This window comes from Lontra canadensis, unplaced genomic scaffold (assembly GCF_010015895.1).
Source record: "Lontra canadensis isolate GAN:19392208 unplaced genomic scaffold, GSC_riverotter_1.0 scaffold9, whole genome shotgun sequence".
NCBI classification, from domain to species: domain Eukaryota; kingdom Metazoa; phylum Chordata; class Mammalia; order Carnivora; family Mustelidae; genus Lontra; species Lontra canadensis.
Window position 1 is genome coordinate 4,016,666 of NW_022631003.1, and position 12,365 is coordinate 4,029,030.

The 12,365-nt window shown below is 35.1% G+C and overlaps 1 protein-coding gene across 2 annotated transcripts in view; it reads right to left on the minus strand.

Annotated features, from left to right (window-relative positions):
- Positions 1 to 12,365, minus strand: part of SYT1 (synaptotagmin 1) — a 543,751-nt gene that overhangs the window by 530,390 nt on the left and 996 nt on the right. The window lies entirely within an intron of this gene.

Consider the following 12,365-nt stretch of genomic DNA (forward strand, 5'->3'; position numbering starts at 1 on the left):
ATTTGACAGAGAGCACAAAGATGGGGAGCAGTAGGCAGAGGGAGAAGGAGAAACACGCTTCCTACTAAGCAGTGAGCCCAACGTGGGGCTCAATCCCAGGACCCTGGGATCATGACCCGAGCCAAAGGGAAACGCTTAACTGAGTAAGGAACCCAGGCTCCATGTGGATACATAATAATTTTATAGAACACTCTCTTCCAACTGTCTCTCAGGCACTGGCAAATCAGAGATGATAAAAAAAAAAAAATCATTGCAAAATCCTGAAACACTTGCAGTTAGTGGCACAATCAACAATATTTTAAAAAATCCAAATCTATGCAAGTATATATGTATCTACATACTAAAACATAAGGTAGTTGGATACAAAAGAACCTTGGTTCCACAGATGAGGAAAACAGAGCGTGTCACTTATGGACCAGAATACTGATTATAATACTCAGCATAATACTCTTTATATTCACACATAGGTGGTTTTGTGCAATTTCAGCAAAGAAAACTCCATTTTCAAAATAGGTCACTATCAAAGTATATAATGTCCAGAGGAATCTTAAGGGAAAAAAAGAAGGCCATTTAAGATTGACGCTTTAATTATTACTTCATTACTGCTGCAGCATATTGAGTGGTACTGCAATCTCACAAAAGTTAATATACCTCTTCAGCACCCAGTTTACTATCATAAAGTGACCTAGGTAGACCTGGGTTATGGAGTTCTTGAAATCAGGATATGAAACTAGATAAAGGAAAAATAATTTCCGGTTAAGACACTGAGACCCGTGTTGTCTAAATGACAATCGACACAAAATGATTTGTTTCATTATGTTTCCAGTGTTTATTTACTTTTGTTTCAAAATCTAAATTAGAGTTTTGTAGGATATAATCAAATATATACTCAAAAGGAAATTACATTGAAAAAAATCATTAATGTAATAAAAAGCCAAGGTGTTCACTTAAATTCAGAGAAATAATAAAATTGGGGGTAGGCCATGTATGCGATTCCCTTAGAAATGGAGGGCAAAACAAGAAAGGTTATCAAGATTCAACAGAAGATACATAGAAAGTGTCTAAGGGATACATGCCACAAAAAAAAGGGAGTTACACTTCTAAAGATGAATATGGAAAATGAAAATACACACTTGTAAGACACTTAACAATGCATTTTGAAAGTCAGAGTGGAAATAGTATGTATTCCATGACTGTAACCATAAAAAAATGTAAGCCAATGGGTTGCCTAGGTGGCTCAGGTAGCTAAGTGCCTGTCTTCAGCTCAGGTCATGATCCCAGGGTCCTGGGATCAATTCTTGCATTGGGTTCCCTGCTCAGCAAGAAGCCTCCTTCTCCCTCTGCCTCTACTGCTCCCCCTGCTTGTACTCTCTTATTCTTGGTGAAATAAATAAATATATATATATATTTTAATGTAAGCCTAAGAACAGACTGGAAATACATCACAAAGATATGAGATACTACCTATACTGAAACGATGTTGAGGTTATATACAATCATATTGTTTTGAAAATTTCCTTAATCATGTTTAAAGATTGTTTTAATTAAAGTATTAAAGCATGGTTCTACTCTGAAACCAGTATCTTTACACTTCAGTTCTGTTTGCCGTGTCTTCCATGAGCAGACCAAACTCATTCCCTCTATAGGGCTTCTGCACCTGGTTTCCTCTGCTTACAGGGCTCCTCCTCAAATTTTTATGTCGTGGCCCCTTCTCCTTTTATGCCTCAGCTTGCATAATTTTAGTTGACGAGACTCCCCAATATTGCCTTATTTACTCGCCTGTTTTATTATTTTAAAGTGTTTCTCACTTTTTGAAACCACCTTAGTTGTGTTTTGGTGTTACTGATGCTAGTTTTCATTGTCTGTATCCTTCCCTGGAATGCAAGCTGTGTTAAAAGCAGGAAGCTTGTCTCATGGGTTCCTTTCTGGATTCCCAGCATCCAAAACAGTGCTTGCATGTAATAAAACCGTGTTGGTGCTTCCTGAAGAAAGACACATTATTCCTAAATAATTCCTTTTCATTTTGGGGTACAGCAAGGAGAAAAAGTATCATATTTTTGTGCAAATTCATTCTGTTCCATCTGTAACAATATATAGATGGTTAGGGCAATAAGGTAGTTATAAATTGGAAGTTACTCCCCCCCGCCACCACAACACACAACAAAAATTTGAAGTATTGTCCGCTGCACAGCTGGCGCTGTACGTATCTTCAGTTGGCTCTACTGAGTTCAGAATTTAAGAATCCTCAAGTTTTCTAAGTATCTGAGTACTGTATTAAAAAAAGGGAGAGAAAGGCAGTAAAGACCTCAGAAGAATTAAATGACATTCAACTTAGCCCTCCACCTCTGATATTCAGTCTCTCCACACAGATATAGTCATACCTGTTGTCAGATTGTTGAGCATTTCCATATTTGTTGGTAAATGGCCATTGCTTCAAGCCTCTGAGTGCCACTACTCTCCACAACCTCAACTACTATGGACCATTCTGTAGAATTTTCTGGATCTTCCCCTGACCCACCAACTGAGGTGTTAAGTGTCTGGAACAATAGGGGCTCTCCAGGGGGCTGATAGGGGCTCCAGCCATAGGGGCTGATCTACCATTAAGGCTAACTGGCATCCTTTCTCAGGGCCAGTGCCTATACCTTAGGAACTGGATGTTTGCTGCTTTTGCTTGCTCTAAATCTAGCCATTTTCCTTCTTGTAACAGCAAAACTCTTTCCATTTAGTTAAATAATACTATGTCCAACTTTTAAATTCAGGGAGGACACAATGGTCAGCCTACATAAACATCCTATTTCATGGGTTCAGGGCAAGTGACCCAAGTTGTTCACATCAAGTTTATCCTGGAATTTTTTGGCAAAAAAAGATGTTCTCTTCACATCAAAGTTTCTTACATAACCCTATAGTTACTTGGTGCATTGCAACCACCATAAACAAAGAGCCTGAGTCTGAATAAAGTGATGGCAGAGGAAAGTAGAACCAAGATGAGAGGGAAGGGAGTAGGGGATCCTATGATTTGGTTTCCCATTTCCAGCTAGTACTAAATCCAAAATACTCTTGAACTCTATGGTAACATAAGTTCTAAAATCCCTTTTCTTTCTTAGATCACTTTGAGTTAGGTGGAATTTTTGCAAGTCAAAGTGTTCCTGACTAATAAAAATGTGTAACAAGAGTGGTCAGATCTGCCACCTACTAACAGAGTATGAGACAATTTGCCAACATCATTACATTTTTCTTTCTAGTGAAATGAAACCTCTAGCAGTGAAATATTTTATTGAAGTTCACCATTACAGAGTAGGTATCTGTACCAAGGACTATAAGACTCTAAGTTTCATGCTTTTCTCACATCACCACAATGGTCATATTGACTAACTATGAAGTGGATAAAGTTTGCCTGCGTGTCTCTTCAATCTCTTTTAGAAACCTCTACTTCTTGGTCACCATTTGCTCCCTTTCCTCCACTGAGGAGCTGAATGATTATGTGATTGCTTATGGTTGAATACTGGCTCTATAAATAGACTGCTTGGGTTCGAATCAATGTCCTACTACGTAACAGTCACAGGACCCTGACAAGTTACTTTTTTCCCACAATTTTCTAATGTAAAGAATTACAAATTAGTACCTACCTCTGAAGATTATTGGAAATATTAAATGGTGTGAAGCATAGAAAGTACACAGAAAAGTACCTGACATGCACATGTAAGAATACGAGAATATGATTAGCTTGTTTCTGTCCAAAACCCCCCATAAAATACCTTTCCTATGCTCTAATTAATCTTGCTTTCTTTCTGTAGCCATTTCCCAATTAAAACTCCTGCTTCCTTGTATCAGATAAGCTAGAGAGTCAATCAAGTTGGTCCACATCGCAACATGTATGGCTCCTGGCAGTCACTCCCAAATGGGTTTATTTCTTCACACTAAGAATTGCTAAGTGATGGACTTCATTCACATGAGGCTAGAATAATGATTGCGCTTGGATATATTCCCTGCTTAGCATTCTCCATCTTGGAATAGAAGAGAAAAGTATCGATATTGAACAACTTCCGTTAATATTAAGTTCAGGAAGCAGTAACAAGTTGTGTGTGCGAGTACAAATGAGGAAGATAGAGATGAAGATGGAGAACTTGGGGTAAAGCTATAACACTCATTATCTCATTCATATCTCTGTGCACTCAGGAGGTGTCCTAGGACCCTATAGTTCATAAATAAGGAAACAAGTGCAGTGATATCTTGTATTGCAGTGATATAGCAATGACTAAAAGGGCCAGCCGAGCCCAGTGACTCAGGCTTAGTGACTTCTCTTACATTTTAAAAAGCTGTCCTTTGAATAATTTAAAAATACAAATACAACTTATTTCAAAGTTAGGGTCACAAAAGTAATGACAGTATATTAAAATTTCCCTAACTTTTCAATGTAAATAGAGTATATCCAATTTTAGTGATGTCAGACGTTTGTTTCAAATTTTGATAGGAAATAGCAAACTACTTCATATATATTGAGAAAATCTGAAAACATACTTTTTTTTCCTCTTAATTAAATGTTGAGGCAGTATGATTCAGTAGGTGAAAATTATAAAAGGCTTCCTAAGTATGTAATTGCAAGTAGGTAACTTAATTTCTTAGTCTCCTCTATTGCATCTGTAAAATGGAGAATCTCTTCACCACCAAAATTGAATACGGCAATGTAATTCTCTAAAAATACAGTGCTATATAAGTGTCATGAAAACAATGATTTAATTGTTATCAGAAGAACAAAATAGGAAAAAAAAAAAAAACCCTAATAGGATCTGCTATTTATCAGGACTTCCAAACATTATTGTTCTATCTTTCTGTAATCAAATTTGTTCTAGGAATTACCAGTAGGTTAGACTTTTCCTGTAAGACCTTAAAAACATTCAGATCATGGCACATTCCGTAAACAAATTAAGAGACTGCTCCCTTATTTAACTATACAGCTGTTTTGTGAAGCTAACCTAAAATGTCTATAAATTAAGAGGTAAATTTCTTGCTTGTTGGCAAAAAAATAAATCCAGCTGGTAGAGATTAGTATGGGCCCTAGAGTACTAAGCTCCCTGTTCTATAGGAAGATAATTTATTAAGATAGAAAAAGGAAAGAAGGAAGAATAAGGAAAGGATAGGAAGGGGAGAGTTGAAGAAGGAAGAAAATGTAAGGAAAAGCAAGGGAGTTACAAGATTACTCTTAGCCAGAGAGCCGAGCAAATCTCTTCCACTCTAGCAGTGAGTAGTAATATGCTTCAAGGCATATGGGTCTAAAGGTCCAGAAGTCAAGAGAAATAAAACTGTTGCTATGTGTTCAATATATAAACGATGAAACAGATTCTCAAAGCCATAACAGAACCTGTCTACTCTTTCCTGAAGGAGTTGGCTCTCCGCTCATCAATATTCATTTCGTGGTGTCTAGATGTGCTTTAGAAAGTACCTGCAAATCTTGATTTTAAAAGAATTGGAGGGGCACCTGGGTGGCTCAGTGGGTTAAAGCCTCTGCCTTCGGCTCAGGTCATGATCTCAGGGTCCTGGGGTCGAGCTGAGCCTCGTGTTGGGCTCTCTGCTCAGTGGGGAGCCTGCTTCCCTTCCTCTCTCTCTGCTTGCCCCTCTGCCTACTTGTAATCTCTGTCACATAAATAAATAAAATCTTTAAAAAAAAAAAAGAATTGGAAGCTTGTATATCAAGTACTTTTTGCCTTTTTGCTTTGTTTTCAAAATTTAAAAGCAGAGCCATTTTGGTTAATTTAGGAGTATGTTGGCTTTTTGTTGACATGTCACTTTCTTGAATTATTAGATATATCTCAAGGTGCTTGCTTGTTTTTTTAAGTTTAACATTATATTTTTTAACAAAAATACTAAAGATAAATATATGTACTATCATGTTGTTAACTAGGGTTTTAACATGAGAATTTCCTGACCCCAGACAGATAAAACTCAAGCATTTTTAGGCATATAGTAGTCTGGTTCATATATATTTAAATATAAAAACTGTGGCCTTGAGTTTGGACTCTGGTTAAAATAGGATGGTGATGTTATTCTATTTATAGGAGAGATTTTGGTGCTCTAGAAATATGCTGTAATGCCCAATGGTTCACTTTATTCATTCCTCAAATCTGATGAAAATGCTGGGGATTAGGCAGAAAGCCAGCCTTGTAAACCAGAATCTGGCGGAGAGTCTAGGTGAGAAACAGATTCAATGCTTTGCTACCTTGTCTTTCTCCTGAGAAATTGTGTCAACTGTTCTTAATAATCTTGCACACTCAAAGCCTGATGGCTAGAGAAGCTCAGCGAGGCCTTCCTACCCTGTGTTATACCACATGTCCTTGTTTCAAAAGTCATTAAGTTCTTTGTCCAAAAAAAAAAAAAATTGTTGATGATTTTTTTTCTCAAGTCAGCAGAGTACACATTTTATAGACGGTAAACAAGGTCCTATCCATGGTTTACATTGCTAGAATACTGGGGTACAGTACACCATGAAGTAAAAATATACTCAGTTGGCTCTTTCTCCTTCTCAAGGAGAGAGCACAAAATTCTAAATTGACATTTTTGTAAGTCTAGCCTGCTGCTGTGGTGCTATACCATTGTTTACAATCACAGTAACACACATAAAATTATGTCAGAAAATAGATTATTAATAATCCATCCTAAAAGCAATCTTAGGAGGTGTTTTACAATAATATCCGGAAGTTCCATAGACAAGCAAACCAATTCTCAATTATTTGCAATGATAAGGATAAGTTATGTAAATGCTTAAGGGCTACACAATAAGACACAGGTATGTATTTCAGAAGTACTAAAGCCAATCCGAGGATCTGAAATTCTTTTTAACAATAACTTCAGCTTTATCCACTGGTGTTAATAAGTACAAAAAGTTACTGATTCATAGTTTAACAATCTCACCATTTGCTTGGATCATTTTTGAGTAATGAAAAGAAATTACATGAAATAAAAGCTCTTTTATCCATTATGGTAAAACATAGAAGATCAACATCACCTTTTGAAAGTGTTCGTAGTAACTTTGGTATAGCTGTGTATGTTTTGTCTGAGTATTCTGTGTGTTTTTGCCCTCATGTTGATGAAAATATGCCTACAAATCTCTAAGTAGCAATTAGTAAATCCAATTACCTGCCTCCAAGCTGGAGTGAAGTCTGGGCCACAAGGCCCACCCAGAGAGGAAATGGACCTCGGATAAAAACAAGAGACTGCCCTCTAGAGGCCACACCCAGGGAATTCTCATCAGAGGGATGAGGTGGTCTTGCCTGCCTTTTCCCTCAATTTCCAGGTGACTGAAAATATGGTTGTTATCAGGCAGGATGTAGGAGGAAGACAAGAAATAGTATGTCTTATTCAAGCAATGGTACTATAAGAATGTTCTACTTTTAAGTAACTCTGTGATTCTATTTGTGTTTAAGTGTCTATGTGCATTTTATCCTTGATTAACTAGTTAAGCTATTTAGAAAGAAAAAAAAAAAAGGAAACATTTACTTATTGAAGGAAAAAAAAACATACAACTCCTTTTACTCATAATATTCTTTGGCAAAATATAATAATTATATGAGCTCTACACTGTTTAGAATTAAAAGGAAAGCTATATTTCACAGTGAAATCAGTTCACTTGGAAGTGGTAAGACCCAAGTTTCAGTACAATATCTGGACTCAATTAATTGGATATTTCAACCAAAAATTAATTTTGGACTGAGGCACTTAGCCGTATATCTTACCCACAGTGTTTGGAGTTATTACAGCAGAGTTGTTATCTGGTATGTGTGATGAAATGTCTTACCTGGCTGTTAGGAAATTATACCTTAACCAAATAGTTTCACCAGATTTTATACTAGCTGAAAAAGCCCATTCTCATGTGGCATGGAAATTTTCCAGCTCCCATTTTGTACAACCAACTACGAAATAAAGGGCATTTATTATCTTCATCTGCTTTACAATTTTCCAGAGCTCCTCTTTAACAAAATTACTCCCTATGTGTATAATTAGTATGTCCAACGTACTACATGTGAGACCAATATAGGAATGACCAGTATTTTTTTCTTTGTATCTCCGCAATAGCAGTAACCAAAAAGATGAACTTTGACATCCCCTCATTTACGTTACTGGTAAATTATGAAAACCAGCATGCCACATAAACTTCCAAGCCCTGAGCACTGTAGAGACAAAAAAAAACACAACAAAACAAAAAACAACCAACCAAACAAACAAACAAACAAAAAACCCAGAGAGAATAAGCACTAGTTCTACACAAATAACATTTATAATTAAACTAAATATAAAAATTATAGAATTTAGAGAAATAATTTTTTAAATCTGCTTTTCATTTTTTTAAGATGTGGCAGAATATTCATTTCTAATACTATTATAAATGTATTATTTTTATTCTAAATTGAGCTTTGTTTTAGAACTCCCCTAAATATTGCTTTTAAATTAAGGAAACATATTTTTAAAGGAGGCGTCTTTGCAAGAAGACCTCTATAATTCTATTTCAAACTACACAAATAACATCTCCAGTGCTTACTCTTTTGACAGCATATTTCTCATTGTACACTTTAAAATAATATTTTTAAAACAGTAAAAGTTAAAGTTTTATTCATAGATACAAGAAAGGACAGCATGTTTTCTTACTTGCAATAGATAGCATGAATATATTTGCAATATGATTTAAAATAAGTTTGTTTTCCTTTACTAACACCTGAGTAGAATGATGTTCATATGCCCTGCTACAATAGTTTATCTTATAGTCAATATAAAATATTTCTTCAAGAAATCTTAAAATGACAGAGAAGCTGAAGGAAAAACACTGTCTTCTTCTAAGAGAAGCTGAAGGAAAAACATTGTCTTCTTCTAACTGGAGAAATTAAATCCCCGCTTTATAAAAATGGCCACACTCAATGGAGAGGTTTCAATCAAGTTTTCAAAAATACTACAAAAAATAACTATCATTCCTAGAGTAATTATCAAAGATACCAACCACACCCTCTTACCTGAAAAAGCAGTGATAACCATGTCATTCAATTATGTAAAAGATGGGGAAGAAGTCAACCTTTATGCAAATGTTGAAAGAAACACCTGATAGGAGCCTTATAAAAACAGAAAGTTTATCCTTCCATTACATCCAAATCATGTGAAAATATGACTTCAGCTTGTTACTTGTATATAGAGGTGCATCTTCTCATACCGAGAGATTGTTTTAATACACAATTCATACAAAAATAACTTCTTGCCAAAGCCATAGAAGAGCTATATAAAGGGAAAGATCTAGACCCCCTTTAATTTTGCCTCTGGGTATTCCTAGGCTTTCAACCAAAGAACCATTAAAAACACCCCAAGACATTGTTGTTTTTCTTTGAATGTTACTTTTTACAGGAGTACTCCTTAGCTTCAGCAGATTATTGATACTGTCCATTAATCTCTAATCCTTTTAGAAAAAGTTACATAATTTAAAAATGTATACACATGTATAGGCATGTATATGTAGACACATATACACCTATGTGTCTACATATGTATGTGTCAGTATGTATCCCTAAATGATAAATACGTATGTATTTAGACTGCCATATACTTTATTCCTATTTAAATAGATTTGGCCAACTTCAATGGAAAACAAATTCAGCTAAAAAGCATCTCTTATATATTAAACTTTTGATACAGATAGATTTATGACAAGCAAATCATGTAAAAATTTTAAAAATCCACAAGTAGATCAGATATTAATTTTAAAAAGCATTATTGTTTAGCAAAAACACTTGCAAGACCCACACTCACATTATTCTATGGCAGAAAGTCTAACTTTGGTCTTGGCTTTTTGTAATAACAGACCAAATTTGTTCCATTATGTAATCAAACTGTTTTATTTCTGCTCTCCCTCCCTTAAATCATCTAATCACTACCATTAGAAAAAGAAATGTTATGTTCCAATTTGGCATTAATGATATCTCTTCCCGGCTGTTGCACAAACTGGAAATCACAAGAGCTATAAGTATTTCAGGCTCATATAATTGTCTGTCTTAAGTTGAGTTCTTTAGGATTAGATAGTTCTCAAAACCTGCTTGGGGAATTTCTCTAAATTGATTTAATAAACTGACCTCAAAAGAGATGAATTGATATCATGTCCATGGTGTGTTTAGGTTAACAGGAAGTTCAAATTAACTTTCAGATTTCTAACACATTCTGCATTTTATTTATTAATCTCCTATTTCATTTTGCAAATATAATTAAAACAAGCTAGTATATTCTAGTTTTATTTGCAGTTAGCACCAAGCCTAATATGCAAATCTTATCATATAAATACCATGTTATTTATCCATTTTCATATTTCTTGATTAGAACTATCTGATCATTTGACCAAATAGAATAATATTCTCCATTAGGAAATGAAGCTACAAACCACTCTGCAACAACTCTCTATTGTGTGGTATTTTATGGAATTAATTTTTTAGGATTTCCTATTATAGGAGCAGCCTTTAGTTCTGATAAACATATGCAAAAGTCTAATTACCATGTTTGCTCTGAAACATTAATAAGATTTACTAAGATATTCTTTTTAAAGGAGAAAATATGAAGATTGTATGAAATTATCACACCAGAACATTTTGTGGGATGACAGGGAAATAATTTCCTACCATGTATCATTTCAAGTCTCTTCTCAACCCACTCATTATAAATTGGAATTAGTTCTGACTTCCAGAATATAAAGGCTTAATTTTTCAGAAGTATGTGAAAAACTCAATACTTATATGCATCTCTCTCACATGTCTTTGCTATAGTTAACATTTGTAAAAAGAAATGAAAATGTTATAAATCAAGCCCAAACTTTTACCTTTCCTAAGACGGTAGAGAAATAAGCAAACAAAATCTTAATTTGCTCACATGGGAAGTAATTGGGTTTCCTTTTTGTACATCTTTTCATGTCTAAACTTGTTAATTCAGTTGTACACACATGAGGCAATTAAGCGGTTGTCCTTTTGTCCTTGTATCCAAAAGGTGGCACCTCTAAAAATTAGTTAGCTTTCAACAGAGACACTACATTAAAAAAAAAAAAAAAAGAAAGAAAGAAAGAAAAGGCATTTAAATGTCAAAACCCTAGACAGCAGATCCTGTTTTTATGACTCTAGGTAATTTTACTTAAATAGAAAAGATAAGTGTCTCAAATGGAAAATGAGTTTAGAAAATATGCATTACATTGATGGTAAGTAAAACCAGCTCTTCTCTAAGTCAGTGCACAAACTTATACACTAAAGATATGTGCTGAAAAAAATACTTTCTGGGGTACATAAATTAGTGTGGAAGAGCAGACAGAGTTAGAAAGAAGACTGCCTTTTCTTATCCCAAGTGTGCACGTAGAAAAAAATTGTAAGAGTTGGCTTTTCCCCTGATAAATCAAAGGAAAGGATTCATCTGGACACTAACATCTGCTGGCTTCTCTCTGCTCATGTAGAACCCACTTGGAATGTTTTCCCATTACATTCAACTAGGCACTTCTCTTACCTCCTCCCATCTGACAATAATCACTTAGCCATCTCTGATGAATAATAGGAAAGGAAAGCTTATATCACGGATGATGGAATTAGATGCTGAAGCTGCTGTCAAGGCTCCGTCCAACAAGTACCTTTCACTTGACCTATTGTGCAGGCGGCCAGGGAACACAGTTGTTTTGATAGCCTTCTCTTTTTTATGATAAGGCATGAGAACAAAAACAATTTTCCTTTTAAGATTTTTTAAATTTGAGGCTATCTTCCTACCATTACTTTCTAAACTTTGTTCCAGTACAAGAGGCTTCTTGGCCAGCCGAGCTTCCATGTGCCTTTCAAATGGAGTACTGAAATTGCATAAACACCATGTTTACGGCCACTAAATATTCTCATTAAAGGAAAATAAGGCAAGGCATGAATCTGATATCCAGGCAATAAAATGCAAACATAGAGAAAAGGTAGAATGAACTGGCAACTCATACACAAAATTAGCTTTAACACAAAAGTAAAACTGTTGCTTTATTTCACCGAAGGGTTAATATTCAATAAAGTGAAAATCAACATGTACACAAAACTAACTAGAAGGTTTGTCATCTCAAAGTAGAAAGCCAAACCTCTTGATAACACTAGTGTCACTTACAAATGTTTTGAAACTTTACATTTTTTACTTCCCAACATAAAGGTTATACCAGAGAACCTGAGGAAAGTAACCATCTGTTTTTAATTTTTTTTTTCTTTGCATGAGAAACCCCTGAAAGTTCAGACATTACCACTGATGGGCAATACCAAATAGCCCCACAGGACAGATGGAAACAGGAAAAGTCAGATGGTTAGCACTTAAAAGCAACAGCAATTAAGCAGTTGAAAGTGGGTTAGATC